This window comes from Theropithecus gelada, chromosome 7b (assembly GCF_003255815.1).
Source record: "Theropithecus gelada isolate Dixy chromosome 7b, Tgel_1.0, whole genome shotgun sequence".
NCBI classification, from domain to species: domain Eukaryota; kingdom Metazoa; phylum Chordata; class Mammalia; order Primates; family Cercopithecidae; genus Theropithecus; species Theropithecus gelada.
In genome coordinates, this window is record NC_037675.1 from 63270946 (window position 1) to 63289002 (window position 18057).

The window sequence follows — 18057 nt, forward strand, 5'->3', positions numbered from 1 at the left end:
TCGTGGTAAGGCCAGAAAGAGTTAATGAAAATTCTGGGTTGTAGACTACATAAAGAAATAGAGTTTTTTGGACTGAATACATGTCCATTCAATATAGGCCAGTAAAATATGCCAAATAGGGACCTTGTCAAGACTTTAAAAAATGAATATATAATAGCGTTTTCACTTATATATGTTGGGCTTGAAAATAGTTTGTTTTATGCACTTTAGATTCTCATCTTATAATTTTGCATTATTTATAAAGAAATATGTAAACTCTAGCCCCCTCCTCCCATATGAAATACTCAAAAAGAAATGGTTAATAAAGTTTCCTTTTATGTATTACTTGGGACTAGAATTAGTTGCTTGTTAGAACTGAGATTTATCCTATTAAATCGTGATGATATAAGACAGAGGTCAACAAACTATGGCCTCTGGGCTTTGTTCCACTGTCTGCTTTGTATGAGCAAAGAATAGTTTTTACAGTTTCAAATGGTGGAAAAAAAAAGAAGAATATTTCATGTCAACATTATGTGGAATTCAAGTTTCAATGTCTATAAATAAAGTTTTATTGGAACACAGCCATGCTTACTTGTTTACGTATTGTCTGCGGCTACTTTCACACCACATTGGCAGAGATGAGGAGTAGCAACAGAGACCATATGGCCTACACCGAAAATACTTACTGTTTGACCCTTTCCAGAAAAAGTTTGCTGACCCCTGGTCTAGGATGTGGATGCAGCATGAAATGAAGAGGAATTTAAGGAGATAGCGTTGTGTTTAGAATTTTCTTTACCCTGTTTACAGGTAAGAGCAAAACGGCCTCACAGTGGAGGCGTCGATCTTGTGGAAAGCGGATGGGAGAAGTTGTGCTTCCGTCAACCAGTGCATGGTGCTGTGTCAGTTCCACCCCTCATTTGTGGTTCTTAAAGCCTGCTGTTATTTTATGCCACCTGCATAACCTGATTTGCATCTTAAATTAATATCTAACTACCACTTGGACTTTTTTCAGAATAAGGAGAATGGCTTTTATGAAGCCATCTGTAGATGAAAACTAAATAGCAGCTAACAGTCCTGGAATATGTGATTCAGGGAGCTCCTGCATAGCTAAAGACTCACACAGCTGATTTGCTCCCCAAGTCAAGAAGATACCAAAGAAATTTCAGTATTTGCAAAATGAGGGAGGCAAGCAGAAGCCATCTGGGAGATAAAAGAAAAACGAAAGTCATTTGGAACCCATAGACACACTTGGCTCAGGGACTGGGTCAGATCTTGTCCTCTCATTCTGAATCCCCTGCCCTCTGGAGCTCCTGGGTCTTCTGTCCTTGAGCCTGGCAGGCTTTGCTTGAAAGTCATGGAACCCCACATCTCTTAGGACTGCACTTGCTGCACACGTGGTTTTTCCTGTAGTTACTCAAATCAAATGAGGATTTCTACACCTGAACCCAAGTTCCAGTTTTGTCTTAATAATGTCAGAGGTTAATGACTAGATTAATATTCTGCTTCTTTTTATTTTTCCCTAACCATCTCTAGCTGCCTGTTACCCCCAAAGGAGTTGTGAGGGGCAAATTGCAGAAAATGTGCCAATTTTTAGCTTCTAAATGCAAAACAGAGGAGTGAAACAAAGGTTGAGGAAATAAACGTGAACAGTCAGAATAATTCTCTATAATTGAATTCTTCCCTGTAATTCCCCACCTAACCCCACTCCTGCCTCATCCTAGTTTTCCTTTTTGAGTAAATATAGACCTTCTAACCAGGAAAAGAGAGAAGAGAGGTAGACAAGGCATACAAGAGAGACCTCTCTCACTGTGTGTGTTCCCTGCTCTTCTTAATCTCCAACTCAAGCTAAGTTTTGGGGTTGCGGGAATATAATCCCCTCCACCCCATTCGATTTAGAAATATGACAGTAGAGAAGATTTGTGTCTGGCATCCTGGGTGAGGTTCGGGGAGATGTCAGATCTCATGGAGGAAATCCTGGGCCCATGATGGTACTGCTGTGTAGTAGAAACAGCACTGAGGTGCGTCTAGGCTGGGTCAAGTCCCGAAGATCTGCGCAGATTGGAACTGCAGAGCATCCAAAGTTCATGTGACTCCTTCCAGTGGGCACAGACACCAGCTGAGAGTGTACACTTGAAACCTCCAAGGTTCTTCCAGCCAGCACAGGGGGATGTGTGTTGGAAAGATGTGATAGGGATGGTCTCTGCTCAGAGTGTGCCAACATCTTGCTCCAGGGAGCTATTTGAGAATCCTGTTGTCTGCACCAGGGACTGGATGAGACAAATTGTGTCCGGGTCCAGCACAGGATGAGGCAGGCCCACACAGGATCCCATTAGGGACAACTCCAGAGAAGAGAGGGACGAAGAAGGCTTTATTTTTCTATGTAATTGAGTTTTATTTTTCGTATTGGGCAGAATGGAGGGTCAAAGTCAGAAATTAAATTGAGTTATAAGAAATAAGTTATGTTTCTTGCACACTGGAATTTGTGATTGTAAAATTTGTCCAGATGCAGTCACATTTATTTTATATTTTGTACTGGGTATTCTGCATATGATTTTCATGCATTTTCCCATTTAATTATTTTAATAACTTTGTGAGGCAGGTATTACTAATCCCATTCTGCAGACGAAACTAAGGCTTTCACAGGTGCAGTAATTAGCCTTAGGTAACCTACTCAGAAGGGTAGGGTAGGATTTCAGTCCAGGCAGCATGACTCCGGAGTCCCATTTGCTCCATGTACCCTGATACTTGAGGGTCAGATAGGGCCCTAGGAGAGGCCGTTGAAATCTGCTTTGCCCGTGGCTGTTAGAGAAGCAAACTTTTCCTTTGACAATAAAACCTTTTTGCGTCTCTTTTCATGTGCCAGGTGCTTTGCTAGGCATGGGATACATAATGAATAATATTCACTTCCCTCCAGGGATGTAACAATCTGCCTACATTTGTTCCTAACACATGGAAGGTACTCAGTATGGGCTGGTTGAGTGAATAAATTTGAAAGGTACAAAGCATCAGTAAGGGGAAGAATGCCTTTGTCTAATTTCAAATGTAGCATCATGAGCATTGCAACCATGCTCATAGAGAATTTGAAAGAATCAGATGGCTGATTCTGGTGGAAATACAGATTTGACTTCAGAAGGGTCTCTGTCTTAGGCAGAGCCGGAAGGCCTGTTGGTTGGAAACTGAATCCGAGATGAACAAAGCCCTGGGGAGCAATTGGGCTCAGAGCAGAAAGACAGATGAGCTGATGTGAGGAGGTTCCTTTATTCTTAACATCAGTGGTGAGGTACTGATGAGGGAAATCAATCAGTGAATCTCCCAGGGTGGAACTGTGTTCAGAAGGGAGCACTCACTTCCCAAAAAGTGCCCCTTTCTTGGTGTCTATCTAAAAAATGGAAAAAGGGATTGATAAAATGACTGACAGAAGGCAAGAAATCTAGGTCATATTACAATTTCTGTTATCACATATCATACACTGTTGAATATGGAATATATTAATACAACTAGGCTTCAATGTAAGAGAAAGAAGAAAGAGCTGGTTCCAACCTCATAGCTTGGGCAGCCCACAGGCAGTGACTTTGATTGCCAGGCAGTAAGTGTCATCCTATAAATTTCTGCTATTTTCTTTTCTTTTTTTTTTTTGAGATGGAGTCTCACTCTGTTGTCCAGGCTGGAGTGCAGTGGCGCAATCTCAGCTCACTGCAACCTCTGCCTCCCAGGTTCAAGTGATTCTCCTGCCTCAGCCTTCCGAGTAGCTGGATTATAGGTGCCATCATACCTAGCTAGTTTTGGTATTTTTAATAGAGACGGGGGTTTGCCATATTGGCCAGGCTGGTCTCGAAATCCTGACCTCAGGTGATCCGCCCGCCTCGGCCTCCCAAAGTGTTGGGATGACAGGTGTGAGCCACCATGCCTGGCCACTATTTTCTTATTGGTACTTCTATTGTGAAAATACATTTCCAGGAAGGCCCATTTATTGGAGTTGTATTAGGATGTAAGGGATCTTTGGTGGTTTGTAACAGACACTAGCTTTTGTTAATTTAAATCAAAAGAGAATTTACTGGAACGATAGAGGAGGGCCTGCAGGAGAGAGAAGCAGCTCCGAAAGGGCAGGGATCAGGTAGTACTGAAGGTCTTGAGGCAGGAATCACTCAATGGTTCACTGGGGCCTGTGAATGCCAGCCTTGCATGGTGTTTTCAACACTGTCCTCCCAGTTCCATTCCAGGAAGGAGGGAGGGCCTGTTTGGCTTGGCTTGGACTATGTACCCACCCCCTGGTCAGGGGAAGGCAAGGCCTCTTGATTTAAGTTGCAAGGACATCCAGTGGAGAAGAGGCAACTCCTCAAGGAAATAGGTGTGTGGGGCTTCTTACCAAAAGAACGTGGACTGGACGCCAGGTGGCCACATAGACCCCTTGGTTGCGAGGGCTCTGCTTCCGAAGCCTGTTGACTGCAGTGTAGGTTCCTTGGTATGGTCTTGGAAGGGTTCTGTGATCCTGCCTTCCGATTTCCCTTCTGACTTACCTGTGATAGCTCCTCCTCGTTATTCAGCCACCTTTAGGTTTCCTCAGCATCTAAGGAATCTATCCTTCCCTTTCTGACTGGTGTGTCTTTGCACTATCTATTCTAATACCAGTTTGTCTTCACCTGGAATGAATCTCTTCCTGTCTGCTCTCTTAAAACATGTTGTTTTGGAAATATACAATCCTTATCTTCCTGGCCCAAGAATCCCCTGTGTACCTATGGCTGCTGCTGCTGCTGCAGCAAATACAAAGCACTTAATATGTACCAGGCTTTCCTAAGCACTTTCTATATATTCACTCATTGAATCCTCCCAGCCGTCCTTTGCTGCTAGTATCTCCATTTTACAGGTGAGGAAATGACGAGGGAAGTTAAGCAACTTGTCTAAGCTCAAACAGCTGGTAAGTGGCAGAGACAGATTTTGAACTCTGCATTCTGGGTAGCAGTGTGTACCCTTAAGTAGTCTTAACTTTATTTCATGTCTCCTATGCCCTACACACTCATCAGATGTCTGCCCTACCTCTTAATAATTCTGGGTTCCCCCTGTATCCCCATGTGTTAGTTGAGCCTTCTTGATCTGTTTGAGCAGTGTGGTAACTGGTCTTCATCTTTCAAGTGTATTTAGCACACCACTGTCAGAAATATCTTGTCAAAAAATAGAATATGATCATAGTGTTCATCTGCTTATAATAATAATAATTATTATTTTTTGAGTCTTGCTCTGTCACTCAGGCTGGAGTACAGTGGTGCAATCTTGGCTCACTGCAACCTCCACCTCCTGGGTTCAAGTGATTCTCCTGTCTCAGCCTCCAGAGTAGCTGGGATTACAGGCACGCTCCACCACTCCCAGCTAATTTTTGTAGTTTTAGTAGAGACAAGGTTTCGCCATGTTGACTAGGCTGGTCTCGAACTCCTAACCTCAGGTGATCCACCCACCTTGGCCTCCCAAAGTGCTGAGACTATAGGGGTTAGGCCTGCTTATAATTATTGAAAGGTCTCCTATTACCTGCTGTGCCAACATAATTGGGGTCTAATTTTACGTTCCAGTTGTATTGTCCACCCTTTATACTCCTCCCTGTAGTTGTCTACCTCCATTCATTCTCTATGTGCCCCTTAGGAAATTGCCTAGAGCATACCAAGTGCTTTATAATTTGGCAGCTCCTCCAAATTACTTGCCGTTCTCTCAAAAGGCCATATATTTTCATCCTTGGCACAGCCTAAAAGACCTTCATGTTTGACTTTTCCCATGTGCCTGATAAAAGTCTTGATTATATTCCAAGACCCCATGCAAATAGCATTTCCTGTGGAAAGCGTTCCTCACCCATTACAGGTACAGTTAAGTGATTTCTTCCTCTGTGTTCCCATCATAGCCTGTTCTTAGCTATGCTATAACGCTTCGCTAGTATATTCATTTCCTAGGACTGCCATAGCAAAGCATAAGAACTGGGTGACTTAAAGCAATAGCAATTTATTTTCTCACAGTTCAGGGAGCTGGCAGTACAAAATCAAGGTGTTCCAGGGTCATGCTTCTTCTGAAACTTGGCTTTTGGTGGTTTGGTTGTTTTATCAGTTCATTTTCATGCTGCTAATAAAGACATACCCAAGATCGGGTAATTTATAAAGAAACAGGTTTAATGGACTCACAATTCCATGTGGCTGGAGAGACCTCACTATCATGGCAGAAGGCAAAAGGCACTTTTTACATGGCAGCAGCAAGAGAGAATGAGAGCCAAGTGGAACTGGTTTCGCCTTATAGAGCCATCAGATCTCATGAGACTTATTCACTACAATAAGAACAATATGGGGAAAACTGCCCCCATGATTCAATTATCTCTTACCAAGTCCCTCCTGAAACACGTGGGAATTATGGGAGCCACAATTCAAGATGAGATTTGGGTGGGGACACAGTCAAATCATATCAGTTTTTTACCAAAAATATTTGGCATTCCTTGACTTGCATGCAGCTTCAGAACTCCAGTATCTGCTTTTGTAGTCCTATAGTGTTCTCCATGGTGGCTCTATCTTCATGGGACCATCTTCTTATAAGGACATCAGTCATAGTGGATTAGGGGCCTACACTACTCCAATATGACCTCATCTTCACTACTAATACTTGCAAAGACCCTATTTCCAAATAAGGCCACATTTTGAGTTAATGTGGGGGGTGGGGGTTAAGTCTTCATTATGTCTCTTTTTTTAGTGTGGGGCACAATAAAACCTGTGTAACCCCTGGCTATTTGGTAACCTTTTGTAAATGCATGATTTCCCCCAGTAGACTGTGGCTTCCACCTTTTTCATCTTTGTGCCGCTTCCTCTTTCCCATAGTTGGCCCTCATTAAATGTATGGTAAATATCTGTCTCCCTTCATAAGATAGTAACCTGTGAGAGGAAAGAAGGGGGCTGTGCTTTTTAAATTAGGTTATGAATGAAGGAGAAGGTAGATTAGGTTTTCTTTTCAATATCATGTAAATTCCACAGGAGCAGCAACTCTGCCTGTTTGGTTGACTAATATATCCTTAGTGCTTAGAACATGACTGGGCTTAATAAATATTTACAAAATATTCATTTTTTGATTGGTATGGAAACTGTGGAATGAGTGGGTTAAGATTATAAGAAGTAGATTATGGGTAATTTTGGCAACATTTTATTGGTCTTTGTCCTGGCCAGGTCTTTGCTGTGGTTGTTTAGATAAATTCATAAGCTTTAACAAGTAAGCATGATTTTTGCTAGCTGCCAGCCAGTGGCAGGAGCTTGGTATAAAGGTAACCACTGCTGGGATGCTGAAGGTATTGGAATTGGTTTTCTTGCCTGTAGATCAGCATCCTACTGAAGACTTTGTGGGCTTCCTCATGTCCTTCGAGGGTATCAATAATGAGAGAGTGCCAGTAATTCCTGAGAGAAGTTGGCCCTGCTTTTCAGTCTATTCCTACAAACTCCCAGTCGTAGGAGTGATTGGGACCCCAACTTTTCTCCTGTATACTGCTCAAACTGGATGCTTGGCCGAATCCTATGCACTCCCTGTCATTAACCAACAACTGCTTGATACCACTGGAACTATCCATCCTTGGCTTTTCCCTGGGTCTCCCCCTTCTGTGGGGTTTTGAATGCCCTCTATTATACCACATGCATGACTTGATTTAGGACTATCAACACTGAGGAAGTCAAAACTTGCCTTGTTTCCTTCACTTCCTGCCTCCCAACTGGACTCCTTTCCCTTAGGTATGGGGTCGGCTTCCGCATACCATAGAAGGCAGATGCCAGCTTCCTTTCAGGGCCTTGGCAGGAGCAGCTCAGTGTAATGTGAAATGCAAACCTGGGATTGCCCATACCTTGGAGGCCTGCTTTGCATTCCCGTGATGTTATGAGGTTGTGTTTCTCATGTTTAGGCTAAACTTTTATGAAGAGCTGTGAGTGCTGGCTTTTGCTGGTTTGAGTCTTGAGTTGGAAATGGTACGTGTGGAGCTAATGATTGTAATGATTTGAGATAAAGGGGAGCTACCAAGGAAAGAGTAAATCTGTGTGTCCTTGAACACTGAGTTTCTACTCACCGAGATGGTGCCTGAATAGCTGGAAGAAGTCAAGGTTTTGAGAATGCCCACTGACATATTGCATTCTTCTCACTGGGCCTCTGAAGGCAGATTGACTAAGGCTTTGGCCCACTTTTGTCACATGTATAATATTTATGAATTTTCCCTTTGTCTTTTCTTCCCTATATCTCATGACTATAATTAGCAGCTCCTAATCATAATTCACTTGAACCTCTAGGACCTCTGGGAGGTTAGAAACATAGCAATTATTAAAAGAGGGAGATCATTAACATTTACTCAAAGGAGGTGAAGGAATAATCATGAACACATTTTCTTATGTGGCCTAAAACTTGTGTTGCCATCTAATTGCTTCTGTTACGGTTGGGGTCAGAATAGAATATTATGTATTTACTTATATCCCACTTCAAAAACCTCTCCCTTATACTTCTTCCTTGTTCCTTCAATAACCTGATTTCTAGGAACTACCTGCACTGACTTATGCCCTGGGGCCATAAAGATGAGTGAAACCCAACACAATTCTCAGATGCCTGAAATTCCATCCAAATCATTCTTTTAGCTTAAAATCATGATTTCTGCAAACAAATCTTTGAGAAGACTTAAGCTACTATTAAGTATTAAAATCTTTGTGTGAATAAATATTCATGGGTAGGGATATTAGCTGTCCTCCAAAGTTCATGCTCTTTCTTTATTAGGCTGGTGCAAAAGTAATTGCACCATTATTGGCAAAACCCGCAATTACTTTTGCACCAAACTATTGTGGCATTATCGCTGGAAAGTGGCCGTCTAGGCAGGAACTGCATTTCCCAGATCTTTTTGCTTCTGGGGCCATATGACTGAGTTCTGGCCAGTGGAGTGTGGCTGGAAGTGTTGTAAGCTGCTTCCAAGCCCAGCCTATGACAATCTTCTGTGTAATTATCTGCTTGCCTCGCCCGCTTCTTACACCTGCTGGCAGACTGTCCACACCCCAGGTCTCTTTGGAAGTCGAGGGTTGAAGACAGCAGTGTCTCTATTGGTCTAGCCCTTGAAAAACTATGTGACACAGATCTCCTCCACTTCTACCTTCTGCTGCAATTGGTCTTCTCTTTTTTTTTTTTTGAGATGGAGTCTTGCTCTGTTGCCCAGGCTGGAATGCAGTGGCACGATCTTGGCTCACTGCAACCTCTGCATCCCAGGTTCAAGCGATCCTCCTGTATCAGCCTCCTGAGTAGCTGGGACTACAGGCGCGTGCCACCACGCCCAGCTATTTTTGTGTTTTTAGTAGCGTCGGAGGATCCACTTTCAAGCAGACTCACACACATGGCTGTTGACCTCGTGATCCGCCCGCCTTGGCCTTCCAAAGTGCTGGGAAGTGAGCCACCGCGCCCAGCCATGGACTTCTTTTATGTTAAGATACTGAGAATTAGAGTTTAGCTATTACCACAGCTAGTACTTCCCTAACTAACAAAGAAGTAAAACACTTTCTTTAAAACAGTGTGTTTTGATAGAGAATTTGAGACAGCCAGTTTCCTCAGAAAAGGGGAGAGGGCTGTGTCTACTGGTGAATGTGGGAGGGTTCTAGAATGACAAGCAGTGAGCCATAAAATAATTTTCCTCATTTAATTATTCCTTATGTTTTTTAGTAGCAAAGTCTTTCTCTGTTACCCAGGCTGGAGTGCAGTGGTACGGTCATGGCTCGCTGTAGCCTCGAATGCCTGGATTCAAGCGTTCCTCCCATCTCAGCCTTCTGAGTAAATACGAATATTCTTGTTAGGGCTCTGTACTGTTTGTAGCATATTGGCTAAAAAGGATTTTTCACTGATTTAGCATTTCAGATTCTTTTCTCGCTCTTCAGCTTTTTTTAGTATAGTTTTCCTTCTCTTATTTTCATGGCCTGAAGCAAATATTTGTAAATCATCTCCTATATGTTCAGTACTTTCCTAAGCACTAGAGTATGCAGTTTTAGTTTCTTCTTGCTCCTAGCTCCGATGTGAAAATTCTAAAATGATATAAATAAACAGCTACACTAAATAACTAAAAATATTCCTTCCTTCCTTCCCTTCCTTCCTTCCTTCCTTCCTTCCTTCCTTCCTTCCTTCCTTCCTTCCTTCCTTCCTTCCTTCCTTCTTTCCTTCCTTCTGTCCTTCCTTCCTTTCATCCTTCCGTCCATCCTTCCAGCCATTGATCCATCTTTCCTTCCTTCTTTCCTTCCTTCCTTCCTTCCTTCCTTCCTTCCTTCCTTCCTTCCTTCCTTCCTTCCTTCCATCTATCCATACATCCATCCCTCCCTTGGTCGATCCCTCTATCCCTCGCTCCCTCCTTCCCTCCCAATACTTGTACTCTCTGTCCATGATGCACCAGGAGCTCCACAAGGCTCTGAGGACACAATGGTAAATGAGACACACAGCACTTTGGGTCTCACAGAGCTCATATTCTAAAAATTAGAAATCATCTTACAGGTAAATTACTGTTTTAAATGCCTATTATTCATACCCTGTGCTAGAAGTTATGATGGATATAAAAAATACCTGGAATTTCTGCTCCAAAAGCCTAGTCGAGGCAGAGACAAGCTCCCTTTGTCATTACAACTAAAAGAACTGCTCTAAAGGCAAGGTGAGCTGAGCAGAGTGATTTAGTTCCTTCAATAGCTGCTTGGTTCATCGAAACTTGATTTCAAGTGCATCATGCAAATAGCTTTTAAATATTTGATCATTTTATTCTTGGTTATGGTTGCTTTGAGTGTTTTCAGTAAAACACCTGCTTGTGTTTCCTGAGTGAGACGTGTATATTAACTAGAGATGACGTTCTTATGAGTGATTATTGCCAATGAAAATGTACTTCATTAATAAATGAAATCTGCATTAATTATCTTTTTGCCATGTAACAAATTATCCCACAAGTTGGCAGCTTATGATAACTTTTATTATTTCACAGATTTTGGCATCAGGCATTTGGGAGTGACTTGGCTGTGTGATTCTGGCTCAGGGTCTGTCTGAGGCTGCAGTTAGACCCTCCACTGGCGTCGGAGGATCCACTTGCAAGCAGACTCACACACATGGCTGTTAGCTGGAGGCCACAGTTGCTCACCGTGTGGGCCTCTCCACAGGGCTGCTCATAATATGGCTGCTACATCTCCTCAGAGTGTGGGATCCAGAAGAGAGAGTAGGGCAGAAGCCACAGTATTCCTTATGGCCTACCTCGGAAATGACATGCCATCAATTTTTCCATTTCCTACGAATCACACAGGTAACCCTGGCACAATATGGGGAGAGAATGCAGAAGGATGTGAACTCCAGCGGGGTGCATCCTAAAGGCTGACTGGCTACCACAATATCCTTTCTCCACAATTTTTTCTTAACTCTTAGAAATATCACTTGAATAAAGTGAGCTTATGTCATGCTCCTACAAAGAGATTCAGGTGCCGCAGGATCTTTAGGACCATATGCAAAGAAGACAGAGCATGAGAGACTTTTTGTGTGTGTTTAGGTGGAGGTGTGTATGCAGCCGTGCTCTTGCAACTTTAAGAGCCTGTTGATCATTTAATACTATACTTCACAGTCCTCACCTGAGTATGTGGTGAGCCACCCCTGTAGGACAAGACCAGCCTTTGACCTTTAAAGGCTGCTGTTTACCTGTCTTTCCCCTTTTCTCAGTTTTTCCACCAGTGTGCTAACTGCAAAGTTGATTTAGGTGTACCAGGTTTAGTTGCTTGGTGAACTCACAAACTGTTCCTTTGAGACTTAAAAGACAATAAGCCAGATTGAAGAGAATCAAACATATGGCATGGACTCAGTCAGTGATTCACACATTTGTCTGATCATAAGAATTATCTGCCATTCATTAGAAATACAGATTCTCAGACTTTCCTAGACCTATTATATCAGAATATTCTGTGGAAAGGCCTGTGTTTGTTTTTTAAAAGTCATTTCAGGTATTTTTTTAGGTTCCATAAAATGAGAAAACACTCGATTATATCACATTGGGAATAGGAATTAGATGGACATCTAACTTAATGGGGTTCATTTAATTTGAAATAAAATGGAGAGCACAATTTTAATAAGTGGACAGTTTTGTTTTCTAACTTTTCTTGATGAACATTTGCTCCAAACTGAGCAGGGATGGAAGGAAGGTCTGATTGTATTGCTTTCTTGGTAGTCTGAGCTCCATGTTGCCTTCAGGTGATGAACGTCTTTTTCTGATTGAAAATCTAATACTGAGAGATACAGGAGTTTTTGGTAAGTGTTCCTGAAATGCAAGCTAGCTTCTACATCTGGTGACTGTGGCTCAACCAAAAAGCAGCAATCCATTTCTTTCTTTCTTCCTTTCTTTTGTTTCTTCTCTTTGACAGTCTTGCTCTATCACCCAGGATGGAGTGCAGTGGTGTGATAATGGTTCACTGCAACCTTGAACTCCTGGGCTCAGGTGATCCTCCCACCCCAGCTTCTCAAGGAGCTGGAACCACACGCACATGCTACTACACCTGGCCAACTTTTTAATTTTTTGTACAGGTGGGGGTCTCCCTATATTGTCTAGGCTGGTCTTGAACTCCCAGCCTCCCAAAGTGCTGGGATTACAGGTGTGAGCCACCGTGCCTGGCCCCATCAATTCATTTTAAGCACAAAGTCAAAATGAACCATAATGGATATTTTTGTGAGTACTTTCAGAGTGACAGAGGGGATTTTCAAGGTACTTTAGACTACATGCAACTTTTACTTTATGTTCTTATTTTAAAACTCCATAAGAGATACTATTCCATCGTATATAGTGCATATACTACTTTTTTTTCTGTGGCCATCATAACAAATTACCACCAACTTGGTGGTTTAGAACAACAGAAATGTGTTCTTTCACAGTTCTAGAGTTGAGTCTGAAATTAAGGTGTTGGCAGGGCCATGCTCCCTCTGAAGGCACCGGGGAGCGAATCTTTGTTTATCTCCCCTGATGGCTCCAGTTGTTTTTTGGCTTGTGGCTACATAACTTCAGTCTCTACTTCCATCTTCACATGGTCTTCCTCTCTCCTTCCTGTGTGTCTTTTCCGTGTGACTCTTGGAAGGATACTTGTCACTGGATTTGGGACTCATTGGGACAATGTTATCTCAAGCTGCTTAACCTAATTACATATCCAAAGACCCCCTTTGCCCAAGTAAGCTCGTAGTCACAGATTATGAGTGTTAGGATGTGGAGATGTCTTTCTGGGTCCACCATTCAATGTACCACACTACTTTACTGTAAAACTGGAAGCAAATTATATGTAATATAGCTTGTAATGGCCCGAGTTAGCTAAGAATTTTTCTTTACTGAATATTTGTGGAGGCTTTAATCAAGAATGGCTCTGGCAGCACTTAGTGATGTCCTTGGTCTTTCTGTCCCTGTGTTTTTTTCTTCTAAGCTGTGCCTTCTCTGATGTGCCTTGTCCGTAGTCATGCTCCATGCCAAACCATGCATCACACTGGTTTTGTTGCTTTTTAATACAGAGGCTGTTGTACAATTTGAGTGAGTCCTCAGTTTCTGTTTGCTTCATTTAAAGGTTAGTCTTATGGAACAGAAGCTGTCTGTTCCAAATTTGACAAGTATGTTTCCATTATGGTAGCTATTTCTACTCTTACTTGCTGTCATTCATATCCATATAAATATATGCCCTCCAACTCTGTTATTTTTTTCAAATATGACATCATATTAATAATTTCTGCAAAATGTATGCTGTCTCCTTTTTTTTATTTTTATTTTTTTTGAGATGGAGTATCACTTGTCGCCTGGGCTAGAGTGCAATGGCATGATCTCATCCCACTGCAACCTCTGCCTCCCAGATTCAAGCAATTCTCCTGCCTCAGCCTCCCAAGTAGCTGAGATTACAGGCACCTGCCACCATGCCCAGCTAATTTTTGTGTTTTAAGTAGAGATGGGGTTTTACCATGTTGGCCAGGCTGGTCTCGAACTCCTGACCTCAGGTGATCCACCTGCCTTGGCCTTCCAAAGTGCTAAGCCACCGCACCTGGCTTTTTTTTTTTTTTTTTTTTTTAAGACAGGTTCTCTCTCTGTCACCCAGGCTGGAGTGCAGTAGCATGATCTCGGCTCACTGCAACCTCTGCCTCCCAGATTCAAAGATTCTCCACCTCAGCCTCCCAAGTAGCTGGGATTACAGTCATGCACCACCACGCCTGGCTCATTCTTGTATTTTTAGTAGAGACGGGGTTTCACTATGTTGGCCAGGCTGGTCTTGAACTCCTGACCTCAAGTGATCCACCCACCTCGGCCTCCCAAAGTGTTGGGATTACAGACGTAAGGCACCATGCCTGGCTGTATGCTGTCTTTAAATCTGTTCCAAAACTTGAAACTAGCTCTGATGAGGCAAAGTGATAAACCTCCATGCAGGGTATCAAATGACTTCCCACCATTTTCCAAAGTTGTTTTCCTATACTGTATTCGCTTTCAATATTTCATTTTCAGATGTTCCCCCAAGCTGTTCCTCATTCTCTGGCAACAGCATGTGGTTTTACTGGGATCTTGCTATTGAACAATTTCTTGCCTACTGACTGACTTGCAGGTAGCACTTTTAATCTACACACTTGAATTTTTATGACTAAAATTTGTAGGGCATTTCCTCAGACAGATATTTTTTATCCTGATGAACAAGTATTTCCTAGGATTCCAACTAGGTAACTAGATAACCCTGAAATGGTTGCAGGGGTTGAATTCTGAAGGACTGGCCATAGAGTGGAACCTAACTAGGCTCGAAGATCTGCTATCAGAACCAGGCACTTTCTAAAATAGTTTACAACCCTTACCTTTAATATAAATTCAGCCCGATTTAGGTAATTTTAAGTATTTTCAGTCTAAGGTAATAGTTTGGCCAATTTGGAGGGGCATTCACATTCTTACAGTTCTGGATTATATCACACCAGAGTTGGAAAAGCAGGTGCTGTCCCAAGCCCATCCTCATTCAGCAAGGCAATTGTTGTTTTCTGTTGAAAAATGTACGAAAGAAGATGCCGGTGGATTTGCATCATTGAAATGAAAGAGCCAAGGCAGATGAAAAAGAGGCTCGGAGGAGCTATGTCCTATGTGTTTAAGAAAAAGCTGAACACCACAGCAGCTTAAAAAATTGAAAGCATTAAAATCAATATCTAAGAGGTTCATTTAACCATAACAAAAACACCTTAGCAACAGACTTTTTTTATAGTGTTTTGCAAAGGAAGTGGGGCTCTCTGAGCTGTGATTGGCCACTCAGTGCAGTGAACCTGTGAAAAAGAACTCAATGTTCCATTGAACTGGAAGCAAATTATGGTTGCCACGGGAACCAGCTCCTCTGCACCTCTCAGGTGAAAGGATGTTTGATCTTTAAAATAACAGAAACAGGGGTTTGCATGAGGAATATTATCTGCATGGTGCAAAAAGTGCAGTTAGGGGGAAACAAATGTATTATTGCTGTAAATTACCAAATGATTATCGAAGCAGATAATTGTTGGGAAGGCATTTGGTATGTACCTTACAAGACAGGCTGGCAAAAATTCAATTCCAAATTTATTGACGTCATGGATATTTTCAAGATGATTATAGCAGTGATGTATCTTTAAGTTTTAATGCCCTTTTATAATGAATTTTGATTACCAGTTAATATTTGATACTACTTCTCTGGGTACATGTGCCATGCTGGGAGACTAAGAATTTGTCAAACCTTACCTCTAATTTGAAAAGACTTTGCTAAGCACTGAGAAACAGAATTATGCATGAAAAAGGGGGAATATATGGGCTTCTTTAAAAAATCAAAGGATAGGATGGGATTACTAAACTCATTTTTGTTTTGCTTACTGCTGTTACATGGACAGCATTTCACACAAATGTGACATTGTGTGTACTTATGACCAATGAGTCATTTGTTGGGTATGATTTCAAAAGAGTCGATTTGTATTATCCTATGTTTGGAAGCTCTTTGAATTATTGAGCTAAGGCAAGGTTTATGGCCTTTATGTTTGCTGTCTAGCAAAGAGTGTTGAATAATGAACTACATTTTTAATCAAAGATTTCCTTTGACTCTAATCCTTTATTTCCCAGTGGGCCTAACCTGATTTATGGTGTTGAGTGCTCTACGAGGAGTCTGTGTAACCTGGGTGGTCTCCTGAGAGAAGATGTATATTGACTCAGGAAGTAGCAAGGAAAATAATAGTTTTGACTCCTGGACGTACTTAAGTTTTAGGCTATCAGTCCATTTATCTATCCATTCATCTCTCCATCAAACATATCATTCCCCCCCATACAAAACACTAAAGGAGTTATGAAGAGAAAGATGATCTAGTCCCTATCACTGTAATCTCTTGGCAGGAGCAGACAGAAACAGAATGAACTAAAGCTACAATAGAGCTCCAGGAATAGTGCCAGGGCTGTGGTAGGCATTCAAGAATGAATGAACGAATAAAGATAGAAAGTGCGATAGAAACATGAGGTACAGAGTGATGGGTGATGAATTCTATTAGAGAATCTGGAGTCTTGGTCCTCCTTCGTTTCGTCCAGATTTTGCTCAATGTGGCATTCCTTAGAAATCTTCCCTCCTCCATATCCCTACCATGTGGACAGCTCAAATATGTTTTTATCCTTGCCTAGCCATGTTTTTCTTCTTAGCATTTTGTCACGATGTGCAAATATACCATATATTTGTTTATTAATTTGTCTATTTCCACCATTAGAATGTGTGCTCATGAGTATAGGGATTTTGTCCTGCATGTGGCTGTGTCCCCAGAGCTGTAGTGCCCAGAACATAGCATATGCTCCACCCAATATTTGTTGAAAGGATGAATGAATGATGGGTTCTGGAAATACAGTTTGCTACCATGGAAACATGAGGGCTACTTTATAAAGACTGTAGTCTATAGACTGGAGGAGATTGGTGGGTGACCAAAAAATTTAAAAAAATTGTTTTTCTTTTTACATCTTTAAAGATTGCCCTTAAGAAAAAATGCATGTCATGTAAGACATTAGGAATAAGGCAGCATAGAATGCTAATGTATACTGATAGGTGACATACAATTATTGTCTTTTCCATGTCTTGAAGTTAAACAATTTCCCATTGGAGGAAATGAAAGAAAATATACTCTGCTATTATGATTACGGACACTGGACTGTATTTACACTAGTTTTAGCCTCAACTAAAAATGATAGAAGAAAATAAGATCATCCTTCTTTGGGTCTTGTGTGTGTGTGTATGTGTGTGTGTGTGTGTGTGTGTGTGTGTGTTTATCAAATAAAACTTAGAGATAATAAAGTTACAGGGACGAACTTGCATATAAATTTTGAAAATACACCAAGCAAGACGGATCTTCATAAGAAAAAGGCTCATTCAGTTTAAAAGCCTGGGCCCAAACTTGGATTTTTCCAACATAGCCTTGTCTGCAAACTTTCTTTTTGCAGTGCAGAGGAAAATAATCCACACACTATTGGAGAAGCTCCAGATTTACTGACCAGTCTCACATTTTGAAGCAGGTCTTGGAGAAATAACTTCACATTTCTTTAGCATTCAAATGGATGAAATTACTGGGATTTCTCAGGATAGCCTCCCCTATTTTTCCTATTCTGTAAGTCCCTTTTGGAACATTTAAAGGCTATTGACATCTTTGAAATGGTATAGAGAGTTATAATTTGTTCAGCTTGGGATAGCATTAATTTCTCTGCAATACTTTGTTGGATCACTTTGGAGCTGGAGAACTTCATGACTTTTGAAGCTCAGGGCCAAGCAAAGTTTCTTTGCTAGGCAAAACTCCAACTGGAAGGAAAAGCTTGGTCTCTGAACTCCAATGAGGCAGATGACACACTCTCTATTTTTGCTGTTTTGGTGAAGCAAAAGCGCCACATGTTGTGGCTGAATCATGCTGTCTATATGGAGGGATCTCATTCAGTCCCATGCACGCTATTTTAGCATACTCTTAGGACTCTCTATTTTTATCTCCAGTGTTGACCTGAAATCCAGACTAATTTATCCAATCAGCATTTTCACTTAAGTGTCCAGTAGGGCTCTCTAATTGAGCATGTTCAGGACAGACTCCCTATCA

General features: G+C 41.7%; 1 pseudogene; it reads left to right on the top strand.

Moving 5' to 3' along the window:
* LOC112628398 overlaps positions 1–909 on the top strand; it is a 32100-nt pseudogene extending 31191 nt beyond the window's left edge.
* Positions 910–18057: the final 17148 nt, after the last annotated feature.